We start from the raw sequence: 23,608 nt of genomic DNA, 5'->3' as shown, positions 1-23,608 counted from the left end.
TATTTTATATTTCGTTTCAGCAAAGAATTATAGGCACGCCAGGGATGAGGGATGCTAAGCTCATTAACTGGCTGCTTGGTTTTGGACTCGGGCTGTTGCTGATCCTATAGTCCAGGTAATTGCCGAGTGGCTTAGCGTCAGAGCATCCATCTGGTTCATTTGTGTTTTCTGCATGTGGATATGTGTGTGCATGCACACATTTAAGAAATATTTCTATTTACCTTCTCTACGTACCAGCATCCCTGTGCCAAACTTAAACTCCATACCTTTCAACATAATCTTTAAAGCCACAACACCAAGTTAAAACAAACAAAAAAATTAATGTTTTCACAAGAATTGAGGATTTAAAGATGTCGTGAAATGAACATAGAGAATTTAAATTCCCAAACAGCCCTGGAGATGTCTCCCTTCCGCGTGCCTCCTTGATTATGGTCTCTGACATTTATTCTTACAACTGAGGACAAAACTGAACAGTGTGTCCTGTCACCCATTGATTCACAGTGCCTTCAAATATACAAAAAAAACCACGTCTCACGTAGCTTTTAACACTTTTCTATGGCTGATCTGCGTCTCAAGAGCTCTGGCTCGTGGGACGACAGCCTCACCACTCTTGATGATACCTCAGTCTCTTCCGGTTAAATAAATAACACTTATCCCAGAGACTCGAAGTTGTTTGGCCTCCTCCTCCTTCCCCTCCTCCTCTCCAGAAGGGCTCCTGGAGGTTAAGGGGGACTAAAGAGACCTCACGGTGGAAGAAACGACGGGCGGTTCTGAGTCAAAATGGTACCCTCTGGATTCCCACCAGTCTCCACCGTGGAGCGGATGGTCTGGTCTGGTCCCTGGGTCGGTGCCCACTGGTCTCAAGCGGTCTTTGGGGGCAATGTGGCTCTTTCTTCTTGAGCTGGAGCCCTCTCAGCACCTCCTCGGCTTCTCTCTGGAGAACTTGTGAGTTTCTGGGCCCACTGCTCACTGCCAGGGGCTGTGCGGTGACAGCACGGAAGTCCTGCTGTGGGCTTGCCTCTCCAGCCACCTCGCTGCTCCCCTGCTAAGCCACTGCACGGCGCCACATTGACTATGGCTCTGCCCCGAGGCTCACATGCTCCTCCTGGCTGTGCCTGGGGAAGAGCACCGCCAGTCCCTTGCCCCAGATGTCCTCAGGCTCCTTCCATACCTACCCAGCCATTTCCAACAGGCCCCCTCTGGCCTTAAGGTTCGTGCCAGGGGGGAAAATAAGGACAGGTAAGCCTGCCCTCTCTGCCCTACTTCTGTCTTTCTTGCATTCCCACACTTCTCCCTGGGACACACAGGTGGTTTCCTTCCTCTCAGTTCTGCAGGGTAGAGTGTGTCTGGAATATTCCTCTACTCTCTTCCCACCTGAGATGTTATTTGCACTCCTTTATTTCCTGAGGCCTGAAGGCAAATAGGGTTCAAGGAATGAGAACTTGTTTGTACAGATAAGTGTACATTACTTTTGAAATACTTAGCAAAATATAGCAATTACATTAGCATATATAGACCCTTGAGCCCTATGCAGAGAAGGAGCTTAATAAAAGCTGCTTTCTGGCTGAGAAGAGAAGGGAAGGGGGAGAAGCTTGGACAGCGTGAGTAATATCTTCGAGGTTTCTTAAGTTCCTTTTTTAAAAAAGATTGGCACCTGAGCTAACATCTGTTGCCAATCTTCTTTCTTTCTTCTTTTCCCCAAAGCCCCCTAGTACCTAGTTGTATATCCTAGTTGTGAGCGCCTCTGGTTGTGCCATGTGGGATGCCACCTTAGTGTGGCTTGACGAGCGGTGTCATGTCCAGGCCCAGGATCCAAACCAGCCAAGCCCTGGGCCACCAAAGTGGAGTGAACTTAACCACTCGGCCACGGGGCCACCCCTCAAGTTTCTTTTCTCTCTGAAATACAGGACTCTTGACTGCTCCTACTTTCTTTTAATTTCAAAATAGCACACAGATCTTGGTCTCTTACTATCCCTCACAGTCCTAGAAGATGTCCCCAGGATCAACAGTCCCATGGATTAATTTCTAGGCCCACATGAACGGGGTGGTACGATTGAAGACACGCCCAGGAAAGACTCTCCTGTTTTTTTTTTTTTTAATTCAGAAAAATCAAGAGAATAATGTGATAAGCACACACATCTCCTCACTCATATTTAAAATGTTTGCTTGTTGTCGTTTAGGCTTCAGACAGTTTTAAAGTGCATGTGTGAGAGTGTGTGTAAACTATCTTGCAGTTAAAGTTGCAAACTACTTTGTTCTTCCTCATTCTGGTCCCCTCCCTGTCCCTCCAGGGACACTCACTGTCAAGAGATTGGTGTGAATCATTGTTGTCCATGTTTATTGGCTTATTACAGATTTACATATCACACAACAGATAGCATTGCTTTATGCGCTTAAAATTTCCCCTGCATGATATCGCATTGCGGGAGCTGTTTTACAACCATTTTTTTCAGTCAACAGCATGTTTTTGGAATTTGTTCTTTTCATGCATGTAAACCCAGCTCATTCATTTGAAACTGCTTGCAGGTATTCAGTTTGCGACTCTACCACCTATTATTATTAATTCCCCACCCAAAAATATTCGCATTCTTCTCCCGGTATTTTATTTTTAACAATAGGAACTATTGGCTCATCCTAATGCTTTAATTTCAGGCCAAAATGGGGCAGAAGACTTTGATGCCTGTAGACCAGCCTAACGGTCCAGTTGACACTGAGCTGCTATCAACCAGCAGATCTTTGAGCATCCACAGGTGCCCCACGTGCTTACAGACTGCATATGCCCCAGCCTCTCTCTGACTCAGTTCCCTCATCTGGAAAATGGGATCATTATTTCCGTCTCCTTGAGTTGTCATGAGGGTTTATCAATTAGTATGGTGACCTATGTGCCACAGCGATCAGCAGACATAAGCCCCCTTAAATGGTAGATGTCTACACTAATAAATGCCTGATACAGAACTAGAACTCAGGCTCCTGACTCCCCAGCCAATATCTTTCCGAGGCATTCTCTGCCTGTGTTATCAGGGTTCATAAGACCCTGTTTCCAATAGTTTACGGTCTGTGAGGACACAAATCCAACCCACAGGAGGCAGGGGCCTCAGGCACAGGCGGGAGGCTGTGGAGCTAAGTCTTGCACTAACAACCCCAAAGCTATCAGGACTCACAACGGCTGTTAGCCGACAGCTGGACTCTGGCTGGTTCCGAGCTTGTCTTCACAGGGCCTGCTTGGGCCTGCCCCAGCTCAGCTGCCTGCAGGAGCACGGCTCAGAGCCCTTGCCAGGGCCTAGTCTTTTCATGGGGCTGGCCAATCAGAGCTCTGTTGCTACGCAGCCCTGCAGGCAGAGCCCTTCTCTCCAGCTCTGGTGGCAGCCAGCAGAGCTGTCCGCAGACATCCCTTGGCTATTTTTGTTTGGACTGGTTCTTTTAAAAGCACCTGATACATATTTTTCTTCTTCTTATTCCCCTTCTTTTTTCACTTTATTCAATCTTCACCCAATGCCCTACCAGCCTGCCAGCCACACACACACGAATCAAACTCAGAATCATTAACAAAGAAACTTGGGTCTAAGGCAGAAACCAATCTATAAAAAGACCCTTACTCCATGCTTGTCAATGCTGGGAGAATCTGCTCTTTCTGATATTTGGGGACACTAATTAAAATGTGGCACCATTGCTACACGTTTAGCTTCTTACTCTTTCTTCTCTGCTTCCAGGAGTAGAGAAATCAACAGGAGAGAGATGATAAGGTTTCAGACAGCCTGCCCCCTACCCTCTATTACCACCTCTCCCGAGAGCCCATAAAAGCTGGTGTGACAAGACACAAATCACCAGCACAAAGGGCTCACAGACTCTCTGCCTTTCTCTTCTTGATGGAACATTTGGACGTTGTCTGTTCATCTTCTCCCCATCCTATGCTCTCTGATAAGAGCAAGGACAAGCACATTTTTGAGAGAGAGGGGCTGCAGGCAGCAGAGGCTCACAGCAACACCTGAGCACACTGGAGAGGGAGCGATGGTGGAGAGAGATGACTGAGAGCTGGCGGGGTACGGTGGTGTGGGTGAGAGGGGTCAGGAGCTGGGGATGCTAAAGAACAAGAGAAGATCAGGATTGTAAGAGCAGCCTTGATCTGTATTATGGAACCTCCTGAAATGCCAGAGAGAGATGTGAGTGAGGGCGGGAAAGCCTGTGTCGTCGTGCTGTTTTGAACTCAGTGGCGCTCTGGTGCTGACACGGGCCCTCAGCTTTTTAAGCATTACGCTTGCTTCTTTTGATACCTACCTACTCCAATTTTTAGGCAATTTTATAAGAACATGCATAAGTAAATAAAAACCATTAAAATAAGGATTAATTTTTTTTAAGTCACATGGTACAAGGCGGATTTTGGTGGGGAGATTTATTTTCCAGAAACCTGGCTAAAGCTAGTTATTAAACTGTTATTGCTGGAAGAACAGGGGAACTGGGCAGAAAGCCAGACAAGTTTCCTTCAAATGGCCTTTCCCCAGCGATCTGATCCTCTGAATCTCGTCCCTACCCTCGCCATGTCTTCCCTCCTGCGGGATGGATGCACCAGTGGAGAGCAGAGTTTGGTGCCATTTGTATAGCAAGGACAATGGAAAAGTTCTGAAGCAGGAGTGTAAAAAATAATGCAAGTACTTGTTGAGTTCTGGTTTTATTTTAGAAGAACATAGCTTAAAAACACACGTAAAATACAAGCTCTGGCCTGAAACGCTAGGGTCTAAAATAAATGAGTTCAAAAAGATAGTGATCCCATATCTTGAAGTTTTGCAACTCCTTCCCTTTGTTCTTGGCTCAACAAAGTGAGTTCTATTAGGAATTAATCTCTCATGTGGTAAGGAAGCATTTTTCTGATATTCAGCAATTCCTTAAGTTTCATAATAGTCTTTTTCTTTGTTTCCACTCAAGGAAACAATATTTTTGAGTTAAAAAAAGGAAACTAATAAAATCTCATTTTTGTAAAATTATACCTATCTCTATACATTGAGAAACGTCAGGAAAGATTTTTACTTAATGTTGATAAGGGTTATTTTAATGATGGAGTATTGAGGTAATTTTTTGTTTTCCCTTTTTTGTACTTTTTAATATTGTGTAATTTTAAAAACAAAGACTGTGTGTTGTTTTTTAGAGGTGTAACAATTTTCTTAAACAGGAAGAAGAAATTAGGCAGTGTCTTGAGAAGTAATTGAAGGCCAACACTTTGCCCTGTAGATTTCGTGGGGTTTCGTGTCTGTGTGTGTCTGTGTGTGCACACGTGTGTGAGTGTGTGCATCCGTGCGTGTGTTTGTGCGTGCGCATGGTGTGTGTGGTGTGTGCGTGTGTGTGTGTGGTGGGAGTAGTATTTGAGTTCAACCAGCTGAGGACTTGAAAGTGGGAAGAAGTAGTAAATGAGAGGAAAAATGGGGACCAGGAAAATTAGACATGACTCAGTAAATACACACCATGAAGTTTTCAGAAAGGTCAAGGTCTCAGAAATTACTAAGTTACCACCCCCCTTGCCTCTGAAGAGAATGGTCCTGGCCCTCCTGAATTTAGGCGGGTGCTCCAGCCTGGCTGAGTGAATCTTGAGAGCGGGTGAGAAAGGAGAGTGAATGGGGCTGTGCTAGGGTGACTCTCCTCCCGTGAGAAGCAGGCGAGTGGGATCTCCGGCATCAAGGTGCACGCAGGGAATGTGTCCTTTCTGTAGCTGCATTGCCCTGGAGGAGGACCAGAGGCTTGGAGGTACTTCTCAAGAGCCAGCATTTCTCAGAAACACAGCGGAAGTCTCCCAGACGAAGCAGACAGGCTGGCACCCCTTTCTTGGGTGTCAGCAGGGGCAGGAGTGAGGCAGGCCTAGCCAACATACCAGGGACAGTGTGAAATCTCGGGAATCTGAGGGGTCTGCCAGCGTGTTCCACAGCAGCTTGGGCAGCAGCTCTCAATGCTCTCACCTGGGGAACCTGCAAACTTGGCTGCAGGACCATAAAGGGAAGTCCCTGGGCTGAAGGACCAACTGCCCTTTGTAAATTCCTTTCCTGGAGCCAGCTCCTAGCTACAGGGATCTCTGCAGGTCTGGCCCCTCTGCATAGGTCCTGGGACCCTTGGGGGATCCATTCTTGTGTTTGTCATCCTATGTTACTTTCTGCCTGCTTTGCCTCTCCCTCCCTGCCTTGTCAGACACACCCTTCCTCAGCCGTGAATGCGCAAATCACATTATATCTGGGGTTACTGAGCGCTCAGACTCGTAACTGAAATCCAGTTTCCACAAAGTCTCTAGATCACTCCTCCTCCTCTTTTGCCCCAAGTCATCATAACCTACGAAGAAGAAAACAAATAGCACACGCAAATAAGAAAATCAACAAAGAACAGAAGGGAGATTTCTTGGCCTTGGGTTGGAGGCACAGCAGGAAGTTGTAGCCACAAAACTATGCTCTGTGGCCAGAGCCATGGGTCATGACCCTTAGGTTGAGCAACCAGAATGCACCACCAGGGTGTCGAGGTGCCGAAACCCACTCTCTCACCCTCTAGGAGATCAGCTCTTAGCTGTAATATAATTTTATAGATGGAAAATTCCAGAGAGAAGTGACCTGCTGTGTGTTACCCAGCCAGGCATAAGTAAAATGAGGAGAAGCAACACAGGCTTAGACCCAATTATTTGATATCTTAAGACCTTTCCTTTATAGTCTGTAGCCGCTCAGCTGGGATGGATATCTGGCAAGTTATTAGGATGGGAAGCCAGGCTGGCAGACCTCATTGTCTCCGACTCTGTCTCAGTTACATTAACCTCTCCTGCCTCATTACCTGAGTTTGGAATGTAAAGTAGAAAAAATATATTTGCTTAGAATTGTACCCAAGAGAGACAGTAGAAATACATGTCGTGCTTGTGTTTCTCAGGTCTCAGGGGGTCTCATCTGCTTTCTTCTGGGCCCAGCCTCCAATTCAGGACCATTTTCCCTTTCCTCTACATCCAACACAAATCCAGTCAGTTCCTATAGCTCACTGGTAATTTAGTGGACACTCCAGTTGACTAATTTTGATCCATCACAAAATGAGCTTCCTGCCAAGATAGAAGAGGAGATTGTATAAACAGACATACATTTACAAATACAAAAAGAGTGAGTAAGGACCATAAAAGAGTGTGTGAGCTTGCTTCCAGGCCATGGCAGCCTCCACCCCCAGCCCAGACAGAGAAAGGCCACTAAATGCTATGGAAGCAAAGATATTCCCTAGTCTTTTGGTCACCATCTGAGTGATCCACTAATGGGTGTTTTCTGTTCACTATAGGTCAGTGTGGCTCAGGACAAGAAGGTGCAAAGGCGTACCCAAATTCCTTATCGGTCTCTCCATATTTTACTCTGTAGTGTTACATAAAATTGTTTAGCTAGACTCTTGCTTCGTGCATTCCAAGTCCCTGACCAAGGACTCAAAGTTTGGTTAGATGCCACCTCCCCCCAACTCAGTTTTATTTGACGTGCAGTTATGTCCTGAAATCTATTGTGTCCCGTAGAGTTGAGACAGACGAACAAAGGAGATGCGGAGGGAATTGTGCTGCACACTTTGCATCAAATCAGTGCAGGAGTCATTTACATGCACCACAGTGCCCCAAACTAGATGAACAAATCAACCTGTGAAACTCAGCCAAGAGCCTGTGAGTAGAGGACTCTGCTGATCATGATTTCCACGTCAATCTGTTCAAATTTTCACTACTCCTCTTTTGTTTTGGCCTCACCAAACTGAGGTGAGATATGCGGGTCCTACCCCCAATTTACCAGTGTGGAGAGACCTTAGATGTTGGACTATAGACAAGTCCCCAAGCTGGGGATGGGTGGAGGCAGAGTAGCATTCCACTTTCCCATCCTCTTTGCCCCTTGATACCACTGCCTTACAACGAGGTGTCCCCAGAAGCCACAGTCATTTCCTCTTTGTGAGACAAACATGAATCTATCTTGGCCCAGTACTCTGAGAAAAGCAGGATATAAAAAGACATTTCCTCTGTCTCGCCAGATGGCTTCAGGGTAAGATTCTTCCCCAAAGCAAGTGTGAGAGTCCAGTCGACTATTTCGGGGAGGGCAAGAAGTGACAGGGAGAAGTAGTTAATTCCCCTCCTCCCCTAACAGGCCACTGCATCCAGCTTGGTGCGGGCAGCTCCTGCCAAGGTAAGCAAGGTCGTTGAGATGAAATCAAGAGGTTGGGTCCCTGGCAGGGCAGACCCTTTTAAGGATGAAGATTGGATGCTGGGGAAATCCACAATCCACAGATCTGAGGATCCAGGCTGGACTCTCATTTTCCATACCTCCCGGGGAGCTGGCTGGGCAGGACATGGAATAAACTGAAGAATACTGAGCCCCATCCAACCCATCTGGGAACCCACAGTGGAAAATAATGGGGGTAATACGCTGGGGCAGCCTGACTTCTTGAGATCAATGCATACCTTTGTGCTTGTCTGCATACTTTGTACAACTTTTCATTTTGAAAAAGTGAACAGTTAGCATTAAGAATGGCTACTCATTCTTAAAATGCTTTGGAGAAGCCAGAACATGGAGAAGCCAATACAAGGGAGGGGTAATCGGGGAAAATAGCCTCCCAAGAGGAGCCTGAAGGAGCTGGATGTTTGGTCTCAAATTCTGTTGGACTAAACACTTGGGTATTTCGTGCTTATTTTTTATGATAGAATTAGCATGAGGACCCTTGAATGGGACATGTGTTATACTCCCACTCACCACCAAACACTGGGAAGGTCAAAAGTGAATAAGAAAAGATACCTCTAAGATCAATGTCAAAAGCATACTGCCTATATTTTCTTCTAAGAGTTTTATGGTCTTAGGTCTTACATTCAAGTCTTTAGTCCATTTTGAGTTAGTTTTTGTTCATGGTATAATATAATGGTCTAATTTTATTCTTTTGCATGTGGCTGTCCAGTTTTCACAACGCTACTTACTGAAGAGACTTTCCTTTCTCCATTGTATGTTCTTGGCTCCTTTGTCAAAGATCTTTATATGTCTAGATATCCATCTCTCCATATTTTTAAGCTATTATTCTATTGTTTATGTTGAAATTACATCCTAATTTAACCCATATTCCAATTAATGGGGCATATTTCACAACTACAGACAAAGAAAAAAACCAAAAACCAAGTAAGACATGGCTTCTGCACCTAAGGAACACTAAAAATAGTAAGTTAGTCTCTGATCAAATGAGACTGAATTGAATAATCTTGAGAAATATTCAATTACTAAAAAAATAACAACACACACACAATCAGTGGCAAATTCTCCACTTCAGCACCTTCCATCTTCTTCAGCACCTTCATCCAACGTGACTCTCACATTTCCTGAGAATCACCTAGTTGTTCTCCATTCGTCTACATTTAGTTAAATTTAGAAGTAGAACATTGGAATAGACTGGAGACCTGTGATACTAGCTCGACCCAGTCCTCCCTTGAAGAAGGCAAGGGGCTGAAGCAGCTCGTTGGCCTTTCGGATCTGGGTCCCCCACTTCATGGGTGAGCGGTACCTAGGATAACTTGATTTTCATAAGACGAACTTCAGTTGTAATCTCATAAATAACGAAAGCCCTTCAGTGGTTCTCCAGTCCTAACCTGACCGAGCATGATGTGCTCAGCTCCATTCCACACCTCCAGCCTCCTCTGTCCCTCCCCTCCTGCGTGCCCTTGGCCTCTAGTGGAAATGAATGCTGTGAGGGTTTCCTAAAAAGTCTATCATGTCTCTGCTTTGTGCATTTGCTCCTGAAATTGCTGTTCTATAAAACATTTTACATTAACTACATACTCTAAAACTCATAATCATCTTTTAAAACCTGTTCCTCTTTTCCTGGGCTTCTGAACGTTTCTCCCTTTTTAAATTCCCAATAGTTCTGTGCTCTTCTTTCGTCATCTGGAGACTCACCTCAGTAGGGATGATGTCTTACGTGTCACTGTTGGTTGTGGGACCTGACATAGAGCCTTGACCATCTATTTGCTCAGGAAAGATTTCTTAAATAGCTATACCCCATAGACCCACACCTCATTGCTGCAGGTCCAAATTTAGAACTCAGATCTCTGGTCTCTTATCCCACTGCTCTTTCTCCTCCGCCCTCTGACACCTAGTTCATCAATTTGTGGGGCTCATTTGAAGTCCTGACCTATTCTTCCCATCATCCACGTTACACATTATCTTGGATTGAGAAACCTGGTGGTTCAATATTTCCTTGGAAATATATATTTCCAGTTTTCTAACTGAGTTGGGGGCACATAGTAGGAGCTTATTACCTATTTACTAATGACGCTTTGCTGAATTCAGAGAGAAACTGAGTCTTTGGAAATATAGACTTCTATCTAAATATAGGTTTTAACTACTTCTTCCTTGCTCTTCCCTACTCTTTCTTTTCTCCCCTTTTCCTCTCATCTTTTCTTCAAACCTCCACCTAAGTCTACTAAACAGGATATGGTCCAAGTGGTTGGTTGTGGTTTCATAGATATTGACAGAGCATCTTCCTGGCCTGAAGAGGCACATCTGCACACCAGACCCTCAGTCTAGGCTACCAAAAGTGGAGTTGGTGGAGCATTCAGGGAAATCTCTAAGTGGAGCCTGATTCTAGAGGCAGCCATGCTGAGGTACATTCGGGAACTGTGGCTTTGCATCAGGAGCCTCATAACTTCATAAACCTGGGAGGTCTGGGGGGAAAAATGCGGCAAATGTATTGAAGACTTTCCTGCCCCACCCTGACCGGGGAAGAACAGACAGACTAGGAGGAAGCAAAAGGTCCTGGAGGCTGGCCATGCACACGTGGGCTCCACAGTCCCTGGATGCTGGAGTGGGCTGCCTTTGGCACTCACACCCCTATGCCGGGTCCTCCCCAACCCCTCTGGCGTCTCCTCAGTTTTCCCAGTTCTTTTTTCTCTCCCGGCCTTTCAAGCAGCAATGTTCTTCAATTGCTCTGTTCTCCACCCTCTTACAAATTCATTGTCAAAGACCTCACCCCCCCACCCCCCGCCCCTACCTACATCCTCACTTACATGCTGCTGTCTCTCATAGCTGAGCCTCTCTGCTGAGCTCTAGGCCTAACTGCTTCTTGGACACTGCAACTGAACTTCCCTCTCAACTAGGAAACACAGTCTCAAACTCTTGACCTCTTCCCTCTCCCGTGTCTCCCATCTTAATAAATGACATCATGATGTACTCAGTCTCCCAAGCCAGAAATCTAGGAAGAACCTGGGTTCCATCCTTATTGTAATCCTCCTCGACAGTCACTAAACGCTGTTGATCACAGTTTCTAGAAATCAGGTGAAGCCAGCACCTTGACTTTGTTCTCACTCGTGTCTGGTATTCTTCAGACCTTTCAGGACTGCCTGCAACTCTAACAAGAGCTCCTGACCTTTGCGTGATCCTCCCACGAACACGACTGTGAACAGATCCTTTAACTTTTGTGCCGTTTCTTTATCTAAAACAGGAGGGCATTGGACTACGTCTGTGAGAGCTTTCCCAGCTCTGCATTCCTTTATTTGTCAGCTTGCATAGATCACAGGCCCCAAAGTAAAAATCTGATTTTTCTGCCCTTTTACTCATTCCCCGCCTCCCAATAACTTTTTCATTCTTCTCCTCCTACACTCTGCTAAAAGAGCTTTTGATTGAAATGTAGCAGTCCTAGGACCCAAATTTTTAGCCAGGATATGATTTCCCAGACATTCCCGAGGGATCTGGTCCCGTGTCCTTTCCTTCTGCTGTCACAGCAGGGGAAGGAGTTGCTTGGGGCCAAAGCTTACACAGAGTGGCTGTTGTTTTCATCTTTATCATCACTATTATTGTTTCGAGGTGCTGCTCCTTCACTAGGCAGAGGCAGACATGCAGATGGAAAGTTTTAAGATATTTTTTCCTCCTGCAAATTAATTAGAAGGCGAATATCAACTCTGTCTCCATTCTTCCCTCACCCTCGTTCCTTCAGCTAGGACGCCGGGTTAATGAGGTGGCTTATAAGGATCGGTGTTGCCCTGAGGACAAAGGCTCCTTTGGTCTTGATTTAGAATCTTCACTGAAGGGACACCAAGGGGGGCAGTGAGATGGCGCACCTGCTGGGGGCTGGTGAACTTGCCATCATCACTGAAATAACACCTCCCCCTCCACATTCCAGCAGCTGCCATTCTTCTTGGCTCCACACTGGCTGGGCGAGGACAGGGCAGAGCTAGGTCTTCACTTCTCCCATACCCCCTACCCCCATATACTTGGCGTTTGCCTCTCTCATACAGTTTTTGTCCTCGACATCTCCCGTCACCTTTCTCTGATCTACAAAAAAATGACCTTTTTTCTTTCACATGTTGTGTGTGTGCGTGTGTGTGTGTGTTCCCATCTTCCTAGAGTCTGGAGGCTGCTAGAGAAGAGAGAGAGAAATGCGAGTGTATCCCATGCTGATCTTTGTTGAAATTTCTGGTAAGAAGCTGGCAAAGACTATTCAAGGGATATTAAGACATCTCTGAACTTTATAAAAGATTAGAACCTGAGGAGGAATTTGAAGTTATCTATGCTTTCCCCAACCGCACCTGCCATTTTACAGGTACGGAAAATAAGGCTTTCAGCAAATTAGTGGTGGATATAAAGTGTCTGGACTCCCAATCCTGTGTACTTTCCATTACAATCTGCTTCCTAATTGCATGTGAATTTCCTTATTCCCCAGAGCCAAGGAGAATCAACATTTGGCTTCAGAAATGCTGCTAAACCCTGAATAAACAAAAGTGAATCTACAAGGTAACATTCAAGGTCTCTCATTCCTGAACCCAGATGCAATGCTTATGTTCAACCCTGGGATCCAGGGTTGTATTGATGCTTCTCCAACTTTCTTTTTATAAATAGGGGAGGAATTCTGGGGCTAACACATACGTTCTTGTCCCCCCACCTCCAAGCTCTTAAAAGATGGGAGGGTTTTTGTTTGCATGTATGAGTAGAGAAGGAGTGTCCTAAATTTCGGTCAGCAGGAATGTGGGTCTGGGGACTGGAGGAAGTCTCAATTGGAGTGACTCCATGGAGGACTGGGAGGGTTTCCTTTTTCTTCCCCCAAAAATCACTGTTCCAGTTATACACCACCATTAGAATTCCTCTAAGATATAGTATTGGAAAATACACTAAAGTTAGCAGTCATAATTTTTAGTTTCCAAGCCTGGTTCTCTACCTCTAACTCATAACCTCGTCCATGCATTCATTTATTTAGGAAACAAAATAGTCATTGAACTACTATATGCCTGGTACTATTCCAGGTGCTGAGTATTCAGTATGGAAAAACGTAAAATTTCTGTTTCCACAGGTATTACATTGTAGTGGGGAAATCAATAATTGACACAGAAATATATAACATAGTAACATAAAATTCTATGAAGAAAACAAAAGTTGAATAAAGCAATAGAGAGCACCAGATGAGAGGGCATGTTTGTGTGGGCGTGTGTTATGGTGTTTTAAAATAGGGTCACAAATTCTTTTACACTCCTTGTAAAAGGTAAAGCCTAATTTCCCTCTCCTTGAGTGTGGGCTGGACTTAATGACTTGCTTCTCAAGAGTAGAGTGAAGTGGAAGTGATGGTGTATGACTTTGGAGACTGGATAATATAGTCACTGTGTCTTCTTCCTGTTTTTCTTGGATTGTTTGCTCTGGGGGAAGTTGGCTGTCATATTGTGAGGATGCTCAAGCAGCTTACGAGGCTCATGCGGCAAGGAACTGAGGCCTTCTACCGAAAGCCGTGGAGAGGAGCCATCTAGGGAACGGATCCTCCAGCCCCAGTCAAACCTTCGGATGACTGCAGCCCCTGCTGACATCCTGACTGCAACTGAAGGAGAAACCCTGAGCCAGAACCACCCAGGTACGCTGATCCTGGATTCCTGACCCAGAGAAACTGTGAGATAGCAAATATTTGTTGTTTAAAGACAGAGCTTTGGGAGATGACTTGTTAAATAGCAATTGATAACTAATTATGTATTTGAGGGACACCCTCTGAGAAGGTAATAGTTGAGGAGAGACCAGAATGGAAAGAGGAAATGAGCCAGGTTAACATATGTATCAGGAGTGCTTGAAGCAGACAGAATAGAACTGGCAAATCCTCGTGGGAGAAACAAGCTTGATATTTTCAAAGGCATGTCAGGAAAAATTGTCCAAAATTTGGAAATGGGCAAGATATTACTGAGAATCCTTTCAGTGGACAACTGGGCATTGCCTAGGATATTTTGGGGGGATTACTTGATTATATCAAGATATTCCCCTTTGACTGAATTTCTGTTGCCTAAGTTATCTTACTGCTCTGCAGAGGCAGAATTCAGAATTCAATTTGTAGAAAACTGATAGTAATGCGAATGATTCTTTTCCAAAGTAGTATAATGAATTTCATCCAGTAGAAATACAACTGAATTCTATCCTGTAGAAAAGATGGCTACAAACAATACATTTTAAGCAGATTTATTGAGATAAAATTCTTATACCATTCACCCATTTAAAGTTGAAAATTCAATTTTTCTTTTTTCTTTTTGGTATATTCTCAGGGTGATACAAACATCACCACAATCTGATTTTTCTGTCTACCTTGTAGAGAAACACCAGGCCCATGCAGCTGCTCCTTACTTCCTTCCAACACCCACTCTCCAACCAGCCCGGGGCAGCCACTAATCTACTTGTCTTTACAGATTTGCTTATTCTGGGAATGTCATAAAAATGTAATCATACGATATGTGGTTTTTTTGGGGACTGGCTTCTTTCACTTAGCATAATGTTTTCAAGGTTCATCCATGTTGTGGCACATGTTAGTACTTCATTCCTTATTTCCAAATAATATTCAGTTGTATGATATATCACACTTTGTTTTTCTATTCCTCAGTTGATGGACATTTGAGTTATTTCTACTTTTTGGATAGCATGAGTAATGTTTGTATGAACATTCATGTACAAGTTTTTGTGTGAATATATGTTTTTATTTCTTTTGGATATATATCTAGGAGTGGAATTGCTGGGTTATATGGCAGATCCATGCTTAATGTTTTGAGGAACTGTCAAACTGTTTTCCAAAGTGGCTGCACCATTTTACATTCCCTGCAGCAATATATGAGGATTCCAATTTCTCCACATCCTTGCCAACACTTATTATCATCCATCATTTTGATTACAGCCATTTTAGTGGGTGTGAGGTAATAACTCATTGTGGTTTTAATTTGCATTTTCCTAATAACTAGTGATGTTGAACATCGCTTTATGGACTTATTGGCCATTTTAATATTTTTCTTGGAGCAATGCCTATTTAAATCTTTTACCCATTTTAAAATTTGTCTTTTACTATTGAGTTTTAAGAATTTTTATATATTCTAGAAAGAAGTTTCTTATCAAATATATAACTTGCAAATATTTTTCCCCTTATGAGTGTTATCTTTTCACTTTCTTGATGGCATTATTTGCAGAATAAAAGTTTTAAATTTTGAGTCCAGTTTATCTATTTTTTCTTTTCTTGCTTATGCTTTTTGCATTGCTTTAAAGAAACCATTGCCTGACCCAAGAGGATGGAGATTTACTGCTATATTTTCTTCTAGGAGTTGTAGTGTTTTAGCTCTTACATTCAGGTCTATTATCCATTTTGAGTTAATTTTGTGTATGTTGTGTGGTAAAGGTCCACATTAATTCTTATCCAGTTGTCCCTGCACCATTTGTTAAAAAGACTATTCTTTCCCCATTGAATTATCTTTGTACTCCCTTGAACATCAATTGATCATAAATATGGGTTTATTTATGGACTGTCAATTCTATTTCATTTATCTATATGTCTATCCTTGTGCCAGTACCACAGTTTCTTGGTTACTGTAGCTTTGTAGTAATTTTTGAAATTGGAAAGTGAGTTCTCCAACTTTGTTCTTCTTGTTTGAGAATCTTTTAGCTCTTCTGGCTCCCTTGAATTTCTATATGAATTTGAAGATTAGCTTATAAGTTTCTGAAAAAAAGGCAGCTGATATCATGAAAGGAATAGTTTTGTATCTGTAGATTAAATTGGGGATAAAGTCATCTTTGCAATGTTAAGTTGTCTGATCCACGAACATGGAATATATTTCCATTTATTTGGATGTTCCTTAAATTTTTTCAGTAATATTTTGTAATGGGCAGTGTATGTCTTGTACTTCTTTTATTAAATGCATTGCTAAGTATTTTATTCTTTTTGATACTACTGCAAATAGAATTGTTATTAATTTCATTTTCAAAATTTTCACTGCTAGTGTGTAGAAACACAAGTGATTTTTAAAATATTGATCTTGTATCCTGCAACCTTGTTGAACTCATGTACCATTTTTAAGTTTTTTCGTGGATTCCTTAGAAGTTTCTATATACAAAATCATACCATATGCAAATAGAGATAGATTTTTTCCCCTTTCCAATGTGGATGGCTTTTATTTTCTTTCTCTTGCCTAATTGCCCTGTCTAGACCCTCTATTACATGTTGAAGAAGAGGCAAGAGTGGGCATTCATATCTTGTTTCTGATCTTATGGTGAAAGCATGTAGTCTTTCACTATTAAGTATGATAGCTGTGGGTTTTCCATGGGATGGTCTTTGTCATGTTGAGGAAGTTCCTTTCTTCCTGGTTTGCTGAGTGCTTGTATCATGAAGAGTGTTGGATTTTTGTCAATTACTTTTTCTATGCCTGTTAACGGCCATATGGCTTTGTCCTTTATTCTATTAATAGGGTGTATTATATCAAGTGACTTTCAGATGTTAAACTAACCTTGCATTTCTGGGATAAGTCTCAGTTGGTGTTGGTGTATAATCCCTTTTATATGTTGCTAGAGTCAGTTTCCTAGTGCTTTGTTGAGTATTTTTGTATCTATATCCATACAGATATTGGTCTGTTCCAATATTATTTTATTTTCTTGTGATGTCTTTGTGTGTAAGGACCCAGTAATACTGGTCTCATATAATGAGTTGAGAAGTTATTTCCTACTTTTGCATTTTTTGGAAGAGTTTTGAAGGCTTCCTATTAATTCATCTTTGAATGTTTGGTAAGTTTTAAAATTACTAATTCAATGTTTTAGTCGTTCTAGATCTATTCCTATTTCCTATATCTCTTGAATATGTTTCTGTAATTTACATCTTTCTAGGAATTTATCCATTCCAGGTAAGTTATCTAATTTGTTGGTACACAGTTATTCATAGTATTCCCTTATAAATTGTTTTATTTATGTAAGATTGGTAATGATGTCTCTTTTTCATTCCCGATTTTAGTAATTAGAGTCCTCTCTTTTTTTTCTTGGTCAGCCTAACTACATGTGTGTCAATTTTATTGATCCAAACATTACATTTTATTGTCCTATATGATATTAACCAGTTTTGCACCTATTAGCAAATTCGCTTCAACATTTCTGACAGCCCATGTGTATATATATCTGTTCTTCAGATTCTCTTTTGAGCCAATCTTAACAGCTTACTGGTTCTCATGTTAATTAATGAATTGAATAAAATAGTTGACATATTGATTTTACATTTTTGTGAAAATGATGTTTTAAACTTTTGAAAACTGTACTTTAGCAGAAAGTATGAAAATCAGTGAAGGGTCAGAAAAGGGCAGGAAAAGAGGGCAAAGACAAAGACATAGGCGAGATCATGTAAGTCCTTGTAGGCCATGCTAAGGAGATTTTTTTTTTTTTTTTACCATAAGTGGATTGAAAAGCTTTTAGCATCCCCTAGATGACTGGGACCTCAGCTATCTGTGATGCGTCCCTATGCTACCTCACAGGGTGACCCTGAGAATGGAGTGAGATTATTGAGTTGAAAATTGCATTGTTACTGCTAGCACTCATTCAGCTCACCTATGAGGTCAGTTTTCAGACACTAATGGCTTGGTCTAAATTCTTGTTTTCAAATCCTTACTTATTGGCAGATTCTTCAGGGAGAAACACATGGGAATTCCAGAGGGCTGGCCTCTGGAGCCTGAGACAGGTAATTTTGTCCATGAAGATGCTAGGGATTCATACATGAATATAGCGGATAGGATGGTCATTAGACCCCAAAAACAAGAGATGGGGCTGGGGCAATTTGAGAACTCAACAGGCAGGCTTGGTCTATCTCATCATGTCTGGCTGGAACTGATTCTGGGTGGTTGAGGGCTAAGATGGTGGAGGGGCAAGTCTGAGTTGTGAACAGACAGGTCAAGAGAGAGAAGCTGAGATATGATAAATGAGGTTGACAGAAGGTCTCAGAATGCGAAGGTCAGATGTTTGAGCTTGAAGACGAAAGCAGGGTGCTGGAAAGTGACTAATCCATGAAACAGGTTTAGGACATGACTGTATTATGGTGCTTGGGATGAAGAAAGACAAAGGCTGAAAGGACAGATGACACAGTGAACCAGAGAAAAACATCCCTTCAGAAAGTTTGCCTTGCACAAATGACCGAGCAGCTCTCCTCAGCCTGCATCTCAGGGTAGTCATGGATGGGAAAATGACTCAGGCCAGTATCTCTGTCTTTCAATTTTCTTTGTTTTTGTTTTATTCTGCCCTCCTGGCTTGACCTAAATCTTAAGCTATTCGTGGAGATTTAAAAATCTATTCTAGCCCTCAAAATTCTCCCTGGCAAATTTTCGTCCATTGTATAACTTAGATTTCTGTTGTTTAAGCTAACTCGCATTTTATCTTGTCTTTTCCTCAAGAGTTCTGCCATCTGCCTTTCCCAGAGTTCAGCTAAAGCCCTGAGAAGCAGTGCTTAACCTAGACAACCCACAACCAGGTGTAACGGGCTGGAACACGTGGCCGTCAGGGAAGGGGAACACTCCCAGGAAAGGTCTGACCACACCACCCTGGATGCTCGAGGTAACAGAAACCTACATTGCTCTCCTCGCAAGCCTAGTAAGGGGGTTTAGTGCATCAACATGACCGGAGTAAAGACAGCTATAAAATGTGTTCCTCAAGGACTTTCTTTTCTTCCTCTTTCTCCCTTTTCAGTTAAGAGAAGAAGTCCTCAGGAAAGAATCATCTAAACAAAAGTGTAGAATTAAGATAAATGCATTCGTTTTGCATCAGACATTTTCCATGATGAATGAACAACTCTCTAGCCCTTAGCAAGGTCAAGTGCTGGCTCTTTAAGAAAGATCCGCTTTTCCAGAGATGAGGCTGGAGGTTGGGGCTGAGAGCCTGGAGAGAGAAAATAGTTTTCTAGAAAAGGGGAGCCAACGGCCAGAGGTGATCTCTCCCATGAGGTTTGCTGCTCCTTGGTTTCAGAGCTGAGAGGGGACTCTGTATGATTGCTTTGAGGACTGTCTCCCAGGTGGGCCTTTGGAACTGACCTGACCATTCCCAGAGCAGCTGTGAAGGCTGAGAATACTTTCAATAGAGGGTACCATGCTCATCCCAGGTGGAAACAAAGCTTGTGTTTCTCCATTTGCACCAAAGAGTGAGCAAACATCCAGGTAATGTTACTGGAAATGCTTGAGAAAACCTGGATCCCAGACCTGGCTCTGTCTCTGAATGAAGCTCAGAGAGTGCAAGTGGGGTCCACCCTCACCCGGCTAACTCTGCAACCAGTGAAACTGGCCAGAATTGTACTATAATTTCTAAGTTCCTTCCAAATTCTAGCATTCTGTGTCTGAGTGTCCCAGGGACCCCTGAATGTTCCTACATGTCCACTTGCTTTTTCTAATTCCCTTTCTGTATCCCTTCTCCTGTAGTGGCTTCTTGGAGGGCTTGGTCTCACAAAGTTAGAAAGCCACTGATGAGCAGATAAAGTGAACCTTACCTGCAGAATCTTACTCAGTTTTATTTATGGCAACTCTTAGTTTTGATATCAAGTAGAGATAGAAAGATCTAGAACATAGGATCTTTGATATTTAAGAATGTCAGACCTAAAGGACATCCTAGAGTGAAATGTCACACAATGGGAAGAAATTATGTTCCTGGAGGTGAAATAACTGGAAGAAAAGTGACGAAGTCTGTCTTTATAGATGTGCTCATTGCACGCTAGTGCAAAGGTTCTGGTCCTCAAGGGAAGAGAGATGCACGTGGAAGCGTAGATGGACAAGGAGGAAACAAAGAAGGAATACAGGTGGTCAGTTACTTTGTAAGTTTGTATTGTTTTTCAGGACCCTTGGCCTTCGCCTTAAGAGGCGAACCTCCATTTGGCCTATGCCATCTCCAAGAAGTGAATGGAATCCTGGACCCGTGGCTAAGACTGCTTGGCCACTGCTGTCTGGAAGGTTAATGGGAGTGGAGTGCATTACCATGCCATACACCTTATCAAAATGAAAATAAAAATAGGAAGAAAAAGAACAAAAAGAGAAGGAGAAAAGTTCTATCAAAACAAGCCAGGCTTCTATCAACACTTCAGAAACTTAATCTCTTTGTTTCATCTTTAAAATAAACACTTTGATACCCCTTGGTACCTTTCTCGCTAATTCTTCAATACTGTTAGTCCCTCTTGAATAGAGCTGAGGTCTTAGTACTGGATTTGTTTGAAATGCTCCTTTCCGCTCACAGTGAACCCTTTTCTTGGAGTCTGATTTCTTAGAAACTTGTCTATTTCCCTGAAACTTTTGACCATACTTCCACAAAAAATAATCTCTCAGAAATTTTTGGAATATTTGAAATTTTCAAATATTTGGCAGTGGTACCAGAAGGAGGCCAGTGATGGGCAAAGCTGGAGAGGCATGACTCAACTTTCTCAGAACACTTGGTTTTCAACTGAACAGTCCAGGAAGGTAGAAAAAGAAGTGCTAGCATCCTGCATTCTCCCACCATTTTCTCTGTTCTTTTTTTTTTCTTTGCCCATCTCTACTCATTTCATTTCCTTCTTAAATAAGAATATGGCACTAATACTAACTGCCGAGTTGGCATTATTGAGATGTCATAGGATATCTAGTATTTCTGGTTCCTTGGGGGTTAGTTAACTGTCTCCGAGGTGCTAGCAGGCTGTATTCAAGTCCTTCTCCCACTCACTCGGGCTGTGACTCCTGGGCCAGAAATTCCTACTCTCACTTTCTCACTCACAGGTTAGGGCAGGCAATGATGCCAGTGAGTCGAATTGGAGGGAAGTGTTGAGGGATTGGAGACTACTGGGAGAGCATCTGGGAGACAGATGAAAGGGCCAGTGATGACCCTTTTAGGAATGTGTAACTTTCCATGCAGCTGCTTGGGCTGGAAGAGCTAGAAAGAATTCCTGTGAGTAAGCTGGTTCTGAGAATTCTCACAAGCCCAATGGGTGTGCAGCTGCTGCAGCTCAGGAAAAGCAGAGATGGAGGGTGGGTAGCAGCATGCAAGACTCAGGGCTGCTGCTAGGTGGCTGGATCCCTTTCATAAGGATGGGACAGAGGGGATGGGATTTGTTGACCGTAAAGGTAGACCATAGGGGAGACTCCCCTGGGATGAATTTAGCTGGGGGTTTTAACCAGAAAACCAGTCATAAAATCGTTGAGTTAAGTTGGAGACTGAAAAATATAATTAGAATTCAAACCTGGTTTTAGAGGCTATGACCAAAACAACCCACAGGTCAAAATGGAGGGGTAAGGCAGAAGCATGAAGTAGAGACCCCTATGTGAAGGAGGTGAACACGTGCGTCGCCTGCCATGTACCTGCCTCCATTTGTCCACACTGGACCTGAGCAGCTCTCTCTGCTCAGACTCCCTGGAAAAAGTAAGGGAGACTTTGAATGAGTCAGGACATATGGCCAACCTATGTTTCCGGAGAATTTGACTTTAGAGGTTTCTGGCAGGAGTATTCAAAGTACAGGCAGGACTTTAATCTATTTTGTGGGTCATCTTCAGATGACTAAATTTTTCCTGTTTCCAGCTAGAAGCATCAAAGTTGCAACTCAAGGGTTGTACCGTGGAACGCCTGAGCTCCCCAGTGCATGGTCCTGCAGCTCCCCAGCTCTGAGTCCCGGCTCTGGAGATCGCCTTATGGTGTAGCGGCGGTAGGGAGCTGGTAAGTGTTCAAAGAAATGTCAAATTACCCAAGAGATGGCAAATAAAAGGATGTGATCCCACAATGCACGCCAGAGAAGAAGCTAGTTTCTGAAGGCATAATCCAGTGGCATGAATTCTGACATCTTCCAAGTGTTTTATACCAGGGGTATAACTGAAAAAAAGAATCATTTCTGAATCTCCTTGGCTGCTGGGGGAAGATCATTGGATATTCTGCCTGGTTGTTGCATCTTTTTTAGGGGGCTCTGGGTGCTTTCACTCAGCACAATTATTTTGAGATTCATTTCTATTGTGGCTTGTATCAACAGTCAATTCCTTTTTTTAGTACCATTATATGTACAAGATATGCCTCACCTTGTTTAACCATTCACCTGTTGAAGGACGTCTGGGTCACTTCCAGTTCGGGGCAATTGTAAGTCAAGCTGCTATAAACATCCATGTACAGGTTTTTTTGTGTGTGAAGATAGTTGTTATTTCACCTAGGAGTGGTTTTACTGGGTCTTATGGTAGGTGTATGTTTAACTTTTTAAGACACTGTTAAACTGTTCTCCATAGTGGCCATGCTAGTTTGCATTCCCCCCAGCAGTGAATGAGACTTACAGTTGCTCCCTGTCCTTGCCAACAACTTGGCATGAGTCAGTGTATTAAATGTTAGGAATTCCAATAAATACACAGTGGTATCTCATTGTAGTTTAATTTGCATTTTCCTAAAACTGACGATGTTAAGCATCTTTTCCTGTGCTTAGTTGCCAACCATGCTTTCTTTAGTGAGTGTCTGTTTAAATCTTTTGCCCACTTTTAGTGGATTTTTTGCTTTCTTATTAATTGAATTTTGAGAGTTCTTTATAAATTCTGGATACAATTTCCTTTTAAGATATGTTCTTTGCAAATGTTTCCTCCCAGGCTATGTTTTATCTTTTCATCCTCTTAACAGTGATGTTTGAAGAGCAGAATTTGAAATTTTGATGAAGTTCGATGTATGAAATTTTCCTTTTAGGGATTATGCTTTAGGTGTACTACCAAAGAAATCTTTGGTTAATCCAAGTTCTCAAAGGTTTTCTCCTACGTTGTCTTTTAGAAGTTTTATAGAATACATTCTAGATTCTGTGATCCATTTTGACTTAATTTTTGTAAATGGTGTGAGATGTGGATTGAAAATCCTCCTTTGGCATATGGATACCCAAATGTTACAGCACCATTGTTTTGAAACCTACTCTTTCTATGCTAAATTATGCTTGCACCTTGCTAAAAATACCAGTTGTCTATACTAGCGTGGCTCTATTTCTAGACTCTTCCTTCTGTTCCATTGATTTGTTTGTTGATACTGATGCCAATATCACACTATCTTGATTACTGTTGCTTTTAGAGTAAGTCTTAAAGTCAAGCAGTGTTCAATATCCATGTCTGTTTTTCTTTTTTAAGCTTGCTTTGATTGTTCTAGGTTTTTTGAATTTTCATATGATTTTTAGAATCAGCTTGTCAATTTTTAAAAAAACGTCTGCTGAAATCTGGATGAGGATTGCACTGAGTCTATAGATCGATCTGGGGGAATTGACCTCTTAACAATATGAGTGTTCTGATCCATGAACATGACATAGGTCGCCATTTCTTTAGGTCTTGTTCAATTTCTCTCAGTAATGTTTCGAAGTTTGCAGGGCATAGGTCTTTCATATCTTTTGTCAGAATTACCCATAAGAATTTCATGTTTTTGTT

General features: G+C 42.6%; 1 long non-coding RNA gene across 12 annotated transcripts in view; it reads left to right on the top strand.

The window, feature by feature from the left end:
- The window catches only part of LOC102149067 (uncharacterized), a 314,317-nt gene that overhangs the window by 153,109 nt on the left and 137,600 nt on the right, over positions 1-23,608 (top strand). For 11 of the 12 annotated variants that reach the window (XR_011439480.1, XR_011439481.1, XR_011439482.1 and 8 more), the window contains 4 exons: positions 12,658-12,728; positions 13,632-13,830; positions 18,635-18,794; positions 21,762-21,896. This is a non-coding gene — a long non-coding RNA (uncharacterized lncRNA). The remainder of the gene's footprint in view (positions 1-12,657; positions 12,729-13,631; positions 13,831-18,634; positions 18,795-21,761; positions 21,897-23,608) is intronic. The other variant, XR_011439486.1, reaches the window with a different exon arrangement.

The sequence above is a fragment of the Equus caballus genome, chromosome 6, assembly GCF_041296265.1.
Source record: "Equus caballus isolate H_3958 breed thoroughbred chromosome 6, TB-T2T, whole genome shotgun sequence".
Classification (NCBI taxonomy): Eukaryota; Metazoa; Chordata; class Mammalia; order Perissodactyla; family Equidae; genus Equus; species Equus caballus.
The sequence above is the reverse complement of the archived record's forward strand: the minus strand, read 5'-3'. Positions and strand labels throughout refer to the sequence as shown.